At 36.3% G+C, this 9,681-nt stretch overlaps 1 long non-coding RNA gene across 1 annotated transcript; it reads right to left on the bottom strand.

The window, feature by feature from the left end:
* Positions 1 to 5,914: 5,914 nt before the first annotated feature.
* Positions 5,915 to 9,438, bottom strand: LOC145013100 (uncharacterized). The gene is made up of 2 exons (XR_013664833.1): positions 8,817 to 9,438; positions 5,915 to 7,798 (listed from the first exon to the last, which is right to left on the bottom strand). It is a non-coding gene; the product is annotated as an uncharacterized LOC145013100 (long non-coding RNA).
* Positions 9,439 to 9,681: the final 243 nt, after the last annotated feature.

Consider the following 9,681-nt stretch of genomic DNA (forward strand, 5'->3'; position numbering starts at 1 on the left):
AATGGCACACCCACTTCAAAACTGCAAATATATTAATAAGAAATGAAGATGAAATGCAAATGCAAATGCAAATTGAAGCTGACATCTGACTCTGAGACAGTAGTGGATATTAATGGGCCGGTACAAGTCCAATGGAGTGTAAAGTGAACCGGACCCCACGCGGTTCAAAGGTACAACGAATCGCGTTGTAACAAGATATGAGCACAGGGGACCGTATCTCGGACCGAGACCGGTTCATGAATAATACGTGTTAAATTCTACGGCCAATGATTAAGCCGTTTTTACCATAAAGGTGTCGAATGATGTTTACAATGTTTCGGTCGTGTGTTTATACTTTATAATAATTTATATTCAAGAAATCATGATATCACAGTTTGACATTTTAACAAAACCAATCTATTTTTTTATGAGTTGGCCATTGTATTTTTGTGGATTTTCTTAATGTACTGATTCAAAGAAAATAGCAAACTATATATACCATTTTTTGCGGTTTACTTGAATGTTTTGAATATTATATTTATTTCTATTCTTAATACCCACATCACATCTTAAAGCTTAGACCGGAGGGTACAGGTGAAAAGTTTTCTTTACTTTTTGTGAGGCATACCACCATTTCTTGTATTTCCTCCCTCACCTAAATTCAAGGAATGGATGAGAAATTTTCTTCATTATTTTGTTTTTTTTTAAATAAAATTAATTGTTTTTATGATTTATAATTTTTAAATTAAAAACAATAAAAAAATTTAATTAAAAAGAAAATGCATTTCATTAATTAAAATTAAGATTACAATAAACCTAAAATTTAAAAAAGTAGAAACTAAAAAAAAAAAAAAAAAACACAAACAAACAAACAAAAACCTATGGAAAATATTTTTTTTCATAATTTTTTTCCCTCTTCTTCATCATGAGCTCGATAGCCGGTCCTGAAAGATGGTCACTGTTTTCCATCAATAACTTCATATCCTCAATTTTTTGTCTCTCCGCCCCCGCTCCTTCTTCCTTGCTTATTATTTTTCTTTGTCGAATGCAACGACGTTATTATTTTCCAAATTTCGTCAAGGTCCATACTGAAATCCGATGCATCCGAAGAAGTCCATTTTCCCTTTCCCTTTGTTTTATCCCTACCCATCGGTCGGACAATTTCTTCTAGCTCGGGTTCGTCCTCCTGATTTAAATCTAGACCGACCTAGCATCGGAGGAGGTTGTATAACCACTAGAGTCCGTTTTTGTTCGTTTTGATTGTTGTACTCCAAAAATAAAATATTGCTCATATTTTTTCCACCTAAGACATCTAACCAATAATTTCCAACAATCGTGCCACTTGAATGGCTTTCCGACTTCCTCAAGGTAAAATTGCAAAGCTTCTTGAAGTATTTTTTTCGTCGTCTTGACCTCTTTTTTGTTGGGTTTTTAGGTTGTTGTACAACCCGTTTATTTATTAAACCCCTATTGCTATTTCTCGAAACTTTAAATTCAGTTGGTGTTTCATATGGTAGTCGTCACCTTTTTCTAGCTTGTTGGGGAGGAAATCTCGATGGCAATCAAGGATAGATTTCTATTTCGGAAGGGGTGCTAACTGAAATGTTCTCCCGGTTATGCATTTCCCATCTTTATATCCTTAGAAATGTCTTTAATGTCCGTAGATCCGGAATAGTCAATTTAGAGATAATAGGGGTTGAAAACGACTTTTTGACAAAAGATTATTTAGAATAAATAATCTTAACCAAGTTTTATAATATGTCTCAATGGTTCCGTACAAATAAGAACGCCAAAATCCGAGTTATAACGAAGAAGTTATGGCCCGTCGAAGTGTTACGGCAAAACCGGCACGATACTAGGAGACGTAAATAGTGAACTTTTGATAAATGACTTTTTAGTCTTAGTGATCTAAACAAAAGTTTTAGTACACGTTAAACCGATAACATACAAAAAAAAAAAAAAAAAAAAAAAAAAAAAAAAAACCCCAAATCTGACTTCGTATGATGAAGTTATGAATTCTCTAAGATTTGACATAGCAGTGCAGGATCCGAAACTCGGATTTTAGTTCGAGCAGTGTTTGGCCTACGCGACCTAAATAAGAGTTGAAGATCTCATTAATAGGAACTCAACGGTAAAAAGACAGACGGAAACAGAGTCCGTATGTAGAAGTTATGAATTTTACGCTGACATTTAACAATATAATCTCCTCCTACTGTTAAATTTAAGATCGGTCGAGAATTAGCCGACGCAGTCTAAATGAAAGTTTTAGATCTTATTTTTACCTACGTGTGGATATAAAGAATGTCGAGAGTAGAGCTCGTATGTTAAAGATATGGACTAAACTTGGTCTTTACTCTTTGAACGCGATAAATTTGATACAATTTTGTAAATCTGAGATAGAATGAGAATTAGCCGACGGCGTCTAAATGAAAGTTGTAGTACTCATAAATATCAACGTATGGATATAAAGAATGTCAAACATGGAGTTTGTATGAATGAGTTACAAATTATAATAACATATTTACGTATTAAATTAAAGTATAAATGATATATACATGTGTATATATATATATATATATATATACACATATATGTATATATATATATATATATATAGACACAAATGTATATATCATTAGAAATGCATCGACGATACGGTTATTATAAGACTACTGTTGAGTACTTTCGACATTAGTTTAGTACAAATATCGTTAAATCTATTTAAAATAGTATTATAATGGGGTGTTTAGTCGTTTATATAACTATAAGGTCATTAAGTAATTATGGATGGTAGTTTTTGTAAATTCAATTACTATAAATAAGAGGCTTGGACTCTCATATTTCTTGCATCATATAACTATAAACAAGAGTCATTCTCTTCTCATCCCCCGAGCATTTCGGTCCCTCGTGATTCGACTTCTCTTTCTGTAGTTTTAATATAGTAAGGTGAGCGCTGAAGCGCTACACAATTCTTTCTTAGAAAGATTCAACGACGAAGTTATGCCTCTGCAGAGCTCGGCTTCTAGCTAAAACCCCATTGTAAATAAGTTATGCTTACTCTATTTTAATATAGTTTATATTTAAAATTAGTATTGAAATTATGAACTTATAATAAATATTTGAGCTATTATTATGACTTATATAAGTGTCGTTATAATATATTTTTAACTACTCGTGGTACGGAGAATCTGGTTTAAAGGGCCGCATAGGGTTTGTGGATTTCAGAATTGTTATATGCCAAAATGGTCCTACCTTCTGGTGTTTTATGTCTGGCCCCTGTCTGTACGTAGTGGTTGAAAAGTATTGTTTAAACGCGTATATAGTAATAATAATAATAATAATAATAATAATAATAATAATAATAATAATAATAATAATAATTAGTCACGATAAATATTAGACTTAAATCTAGTGGTAATAATACTAGGTTTCGTTTACGGAAATTATTTTAAAGTAAATGAAGCGTTGTCCGAGTACCGAGTCACCACCTTATCAAGTGAGTGCGTAGTTACTTTCATCTTAAACATAGATATGAAATATTTTATATAAATTACGTGCTATGTGTGCATATTATCTGAATACTTGTTGTCTATGTTGGATGAATGATTTTATACATGTTTGAAATGATTTAAACTGTATATTTATTTTATATCTACAAATATATTGGGATAAAACATGGGTAGATGAAATAGTTGGTGTGTGATGAAATAAAATAATGAGAGATAGGTAATGATAGGAAGGTGATGATAATTATGTGAGGATAGATAGTTGATGATGAATCGGTGATGTAGGATGAAAGATACTATAACCTTTTCCAGCAATTTGGAGATGTAGTCATCTACCAGAGTATAGATGGCGACCCCCGACTATTATAGACAACCCCGTGGAAACACCAACAGACTCATAACCTGTAGGTGATGAATTACGAGTTCAGACGATGTTGTAACTACGTATTCATGTGATGATACTTTAACCCTTACTATGAATTACGAGTTCAGACAATGTTGTAACTACGTATTCATGTGATGATACCCTAACCCTTACTATGAATTACGAGTTCAGGCGATGTTGTAACTACGTATTCATGCGATGATACTCCAACCCTTACTAGGTGTATATTGAGGGAGTAATCCCTGAACCATTATTGTATGTGTAATGTAGGCGATGATCCTTAGGAAAAGTCCTTAGCAACGAACATATAAGGAAATGCGATGTAAAGAGATGAGAGGTAAATACGATATAGGAGATGAACCTTAAGGTAATACTTTAGGGAATATCAAATGAATAAAATGGGGATGAGTAATCGGGTTAATTGTTTGACATGTATTATGTGAAGAAACAAGTTAAATATATTATTGTGGGTTGAAAACCCTATGTACTCACTAGGTTTCCTAACCTGACCCACTCAGTTTATTTGTATCACAGGTGTTGATATAAAGTTATATTACACAGAGAGATTAAGGAGATGTAAATCACTAGTTTAAAAATAAATAAAAAATGTAAGTTCTGTTTATGCTTATGTTTCTGTATTGACGATGAGATCCCAATGTTTTAAAAATAAATAAAATACATTTCTTCGGAAATGCTTGATAACGTATTTATCATGTTTTTCTGGGAACAAATTCCGCAACATTTTTATTAAAAGAGGTACTCTGATTTTTATAAAGCATAAACAAAAATTGGTCTTTTCTGGCAGTGAAAAATAGGGATGTCACAATGTTAACCCAAGATTTTACCAAAACTAGCTCTTCTTATGGAAGCCATGCTGTTGGCTTTTGTCTTCCGAGTTGTGCGACACCCTCACGCACTTGTTTTTTCCCTTTACGTCATTGTGGGGGTGGTGTGGGTTGAGTTTCGGAAACCATCTCTTCTTACGAGTCATCCAACTCATCGACAAGTTGGAATTCTTTTTGGGTTTGGGTCTGAGTTTGGGTTTGGATTATAGGTTGATTTGGCGAATGTTGATCGGGAAAAACAACAAAGTTTGAAAACATTTGCGGAGTAACATTTGGAACTTGGACCGGGTAATATTGTCTAACATTTTGGTATTGAAATAGTAGTGGAGGTTGAATGGGAGCATCGAGTTGGGGACGATAAACTCATTGTGATGATGAATCGATAGCAAAAATGTTTCGAGTAGGGATGCTTAAACTCGAAACATGAATTTTTTTTCCTTCTATCGGAGGTTGTGGTTTAATTGTCGGGATTCATTTTTTTTGAAAGAAAATAGAAGTTGTAGAGGGTTTGTTTGAATGTTGATTGAAGGTAAATAATTATGAGTATTTATAGATGTTTTAAAGGGTAAAAAAAAAAATTAATGCATATAGCCGTTGGTAAAAAAACATTTTTTACCGTTAAAAAACAGATACTTCAAAAAAAAAAAAAAAAAAAAACTTTTCCACAAATCAACGAAGGAGAGAGAACGCGGAAAATGGTTCCCTCACCCGTTCCCGCACCACCCTTCCCCGCACGGACGATGCAGTGTTCCACTGTGCGGAAAGAGTCCCGTTGTACATTCCGTCCGACTTTATCATCAACACCTATGATAGAAATATTTTTCCTGCTCTTTCTTCATTTGCAGAATTAAATCAATGATATCCTAAAATCAGCCAAAATATTTGATTTATATTATATTTACAACTTCAAAAATATTAGAAATTTGGTAAATCCCCTTAAACCAGTCACCTAATTAACGTTTTTTGGTTAGGCCATCTCCAATGGGAGTTTTATAAGAGTTTAATAGAATAAATTTGAATATAATATAGATAAGAGAGGAGGTATAGTTGAACGGCCATTCAAACGTTCAATAGCATTATAATGAAAATTTATGAGTTTTTTAAGAGTTAAAGTATTCTCTCTCCTACTTGGCATTTCATACAATTCTTCATAAGTTTAATCCAATATGGATGGTCTTAGTCGATATTCACAACATATATGAATGAAATCTAATCATCAATTTGATTACAAATACACCTCCATTGTTATATATGCCTCCTCCAATGAGATTTTTTGGAAACAACTATCAACATTAGAAAACACAAAAACGAAAAGCAAGGAAATTATAAAGAGTTAATGGGGTTTTTCAACCAAAGACCCCATTTAAAATTTTGTTTTTTCTGTCTACTACTACACCATAAAAAGGAAAATTCCTGAACTGAATCAATAATCATGTTTTTCTTTATCTTCTTAGTGTCATGAACGATGTCGTTTCGGTATTTCCAAAGAAACCAAACTCCAGTAGCAACCACCACATGAATATTTGTTTCTTGATGAAAGAAATCTTCAAAGAATCAACCAAATTGAAAAGGCCACTTGGATCTCTAAAGTTAGCAACCTCAATTTAAAGCCAATTGAAATGACCTTCCTACATAGCCCTAGCAACTTCACATTCAATAAAAAGATGTTCCACCATCTCTTCCTCTTTCTCATAAATCAGACAATGTATAGAAGGAAGAACAATACTTTTTTGTACCAAGGCATATCGAGTCGGTAATCTCCCAAGCAGCAGCCTCCAAACAAAGATGTTTACCTTTCTAAACACCCAAGTACACCATCTAGTAGAATGAGCATTGGAGTCAAGAACCTCGCAATCAATCCATTGACGTGTAGAAGCAATAGAGAAAAGCTCGTCATTTGCTAAGGTCCAAACCCAAACGTCACATTCAAGACCACACCGAAACCCACCAAGAAGATTTAACAAGTTATGGAATTGATTTTGAACAACCCCTCTTCTTAATCTTCTATCTTAGTTCCATTTCCAACCTTGGGGGGTACATCGATCCGCAACACTACAATCTGGGTTTAAATCAACCTTAACTAACCTTGGAAATTGAACTTTCAAAATAATACCACCAAACCACCTATCTTTCTAAAAACTAGTATTAGTATCATTCCCTACTTTCTTATACAACACATTGTAATCAACCACCTTTTTTTTTCGTGGAGTTTGCGATCAGTAGCCAAGATCCTTGACCAAGGACTATATCCCAAAACTTTGTTCCCATTTCCTTCAAAACCACCCTTCTCACCGTAAATAAATTTGATAACCTCAATCCTTAAAGATTTCGCCATGCTGAAGAACCTCCATTTCCATTTTAGAATAAGAGCTAAGTTGAAACTAACAAGACTACCAATGTCCAAGCCACCTTTATCACGACTCGCCATAACCAAAATCCATTTCATCCAAGAAATTTTCCGATTATTACTTGAACCACCCCAAAGAAATCTAGCTCGTAAAGCCTCCAAATCTCTAGCCAGAACCACTGGCATCACAAATAAGGAGAAGTAGAAAATACCCAAAGATCCAAGAACAGTTTTTAAAAGCATGGACCTTATCCAATTGTAAGAGTGTTAACTTTCCAATTAGAGAGTGTCTTTCTGAACTTATCCAAGAGATGGTCCCAACTTTTAACACGAGCCATGTTATCACCCACTAGAAGCCCAAGATAGATGAAAGGAAATTTTTCTGCTCTACAATTAATTAAAGACGCAAGAACTTGAACATCTTCAGAGGGAACACCAACACCAAATAAGTTTGATATCGCCAGATTAAGTTTCAATCCCAAAGCTAGATAAAAACAGTTAAGATGTAACATCCCAAAAATACAGGACAACATTTTCATTTTTAAATACGTCATTATAAAACCAACAGTGTAATAAAACATTCGTAATAACATGTCATGTCAAAACCAAAGTAGAAATAATCAAACGTGTTATCATAAAATAATATCAGAGTGTAATCCCAAAGATCTCATATGCGGAAAACCATAGTGTGATGCGATGCAATTAAGCCGACTCCTTTCCTTTGGAAACGAAGTATCTGAAACCAAAACTAAAAACCGTAAGCACAAAGCTTAATGAGTTCCCCCATCTTACCACATACCATACAATCATATCACATACATACTGCCAGGCATTTCTAGGTACCCGGTACGGCCATTCTGGGGTGCCGTCCATCCTGTGTCAAGCCATTCTAGGGCGCTAACCTACCCATACCGAGCCATTCTGGGGTGCTGACTACCCTTCGGTCCTAATAACCGAACCTCGGGGACTATTTCACCCCCTACTACTACTATCACATATAACATAACATAAACATATTATCAGACATATCGGGGGTGCCTAAGCTACCCTTCGGTCCTAATAACCGAACTCGGGGACTGGTTCCCTCCTACTACCTCTATCTCATATAACATAACAAGCCAGCATGCAAACATATCATCACATACTATCAGACGTACCTGGGGTGTCTGACTACCCTTCGGTCCTAACAACCGAACTCTACTATTATCACATACGACATATCATGCTAGCATATATTAAAGTTAGGGTTTCATTGGCATTAGAGTTTTCCAATCCAAATAATAGCCCATTATCAACTTGTTGGGCTTTTAGATTAATTAGGGCTTTATTGGGCCTATTAAGCCCACTAGAATAATATTAAGTCCATTGGAGTCCATTAAACTTTATTGGACTCACTTGAGCTTACAAGGCCCATTAGGGTTTCAAGCACCCCCAAACGAATCAAACTCATAAGGCAACCACACCGCCACCCGACACGGCGGCCGGTGGCGGTAGGAGGCGGCAGCCACCACCTCACGGTGGTGGTTTTTAGTTTATTTCTCATTATTCCATTTCCAATTACATTTTACAAGGCTAAATCTCAAGCAAACACACCTACTAACACACACACAAAACATGGTGGTGCAAGGTGGCAGCCACCACCTCATGGTGGTGGTAGTGGCTTCCTTGGTTTTCCAACCACACAAAATTCAACCTTACAACACCAATAACACACACCGACACCTTATGCCTGGAACAGAAACACAACCACCCACCTGGTGGCGTTGGGCGATGGCAGAACCATGGAGAGGTGGTAGTGGCGGTCTTGACGGCGGCAAGGAAACATTCATGGCGATAACAACAGCTTTGGGACGACAACCACCCTTGCTCAGACTCCCGGATGCAACCACCACTTGGTGGTGTATAACGATGGAATTAACAACTCGTAGCAACAGCCTAAGCATCGATTTGCGTCGGCAATCGTGACTGTGGCCAAACACCGAACCCATGGAGAAAGGAGACGCTAACAGGCGGAGATGAGGGGAGAAGAGGTGGGCGACTCCCACCGGAAACAGCAGCTACGACACCACAGGGCGCTCCTCTGACTTGCTACTGTCGTGACTCCTCAAACCATTCTTCGCCTTCGACGGTGGTGAAAGCAGTGGGATAATGGAAGTCGCCTCCACGGGATAACAACAACATCATCCCCCGATCTTGAAGCTTCCGACCACGCAGGCGCTTCACCCTTGACCCTGACTTCACCGGCAACAGAAGAGACCACCGTTCATGCAATGGAATGGAGGTGGCGGCTGAGAAAACTTCGAATATTTGTTGGCGGCTGGAAACGATGCTAGGGCTAGGGCAACCAGGGGGTGACGGGTTTAAATACCCCGATCCCCACACTTGTTTCCATAATAACCAAATGGTCCCTTCATCCCCCGTTTCATTCAAAATAACTCCAATATTTACCATTTTACCCTCCGCATTAAATCCTTTACATCTTAGGTACAAAATTTACCAGATAGCACCTAATATCTTAGTTATGACATATTCAGTCCTTCCACATCATTTCGCTTTAAATTAATTCCAAATAATTACCACGGAGTCCCTACCTTCATAAATATTTAAAAACGGGGTCCA

Source organism: Lactuca saligna, chromosome 8 (assembly GCF_052625555.1).
Source record: "Lactuca saligna cultivar CGN05327 chromosome 8, ASM5262555v1, whole genome shotgun sequence".
Classification (NCBI taxonomy): Eukaryota; Viridiplantae; Streptophyta; class Magnoliopsida; order Asterales; family Asteraceae; genus Lactuca; species Lactuca saligna.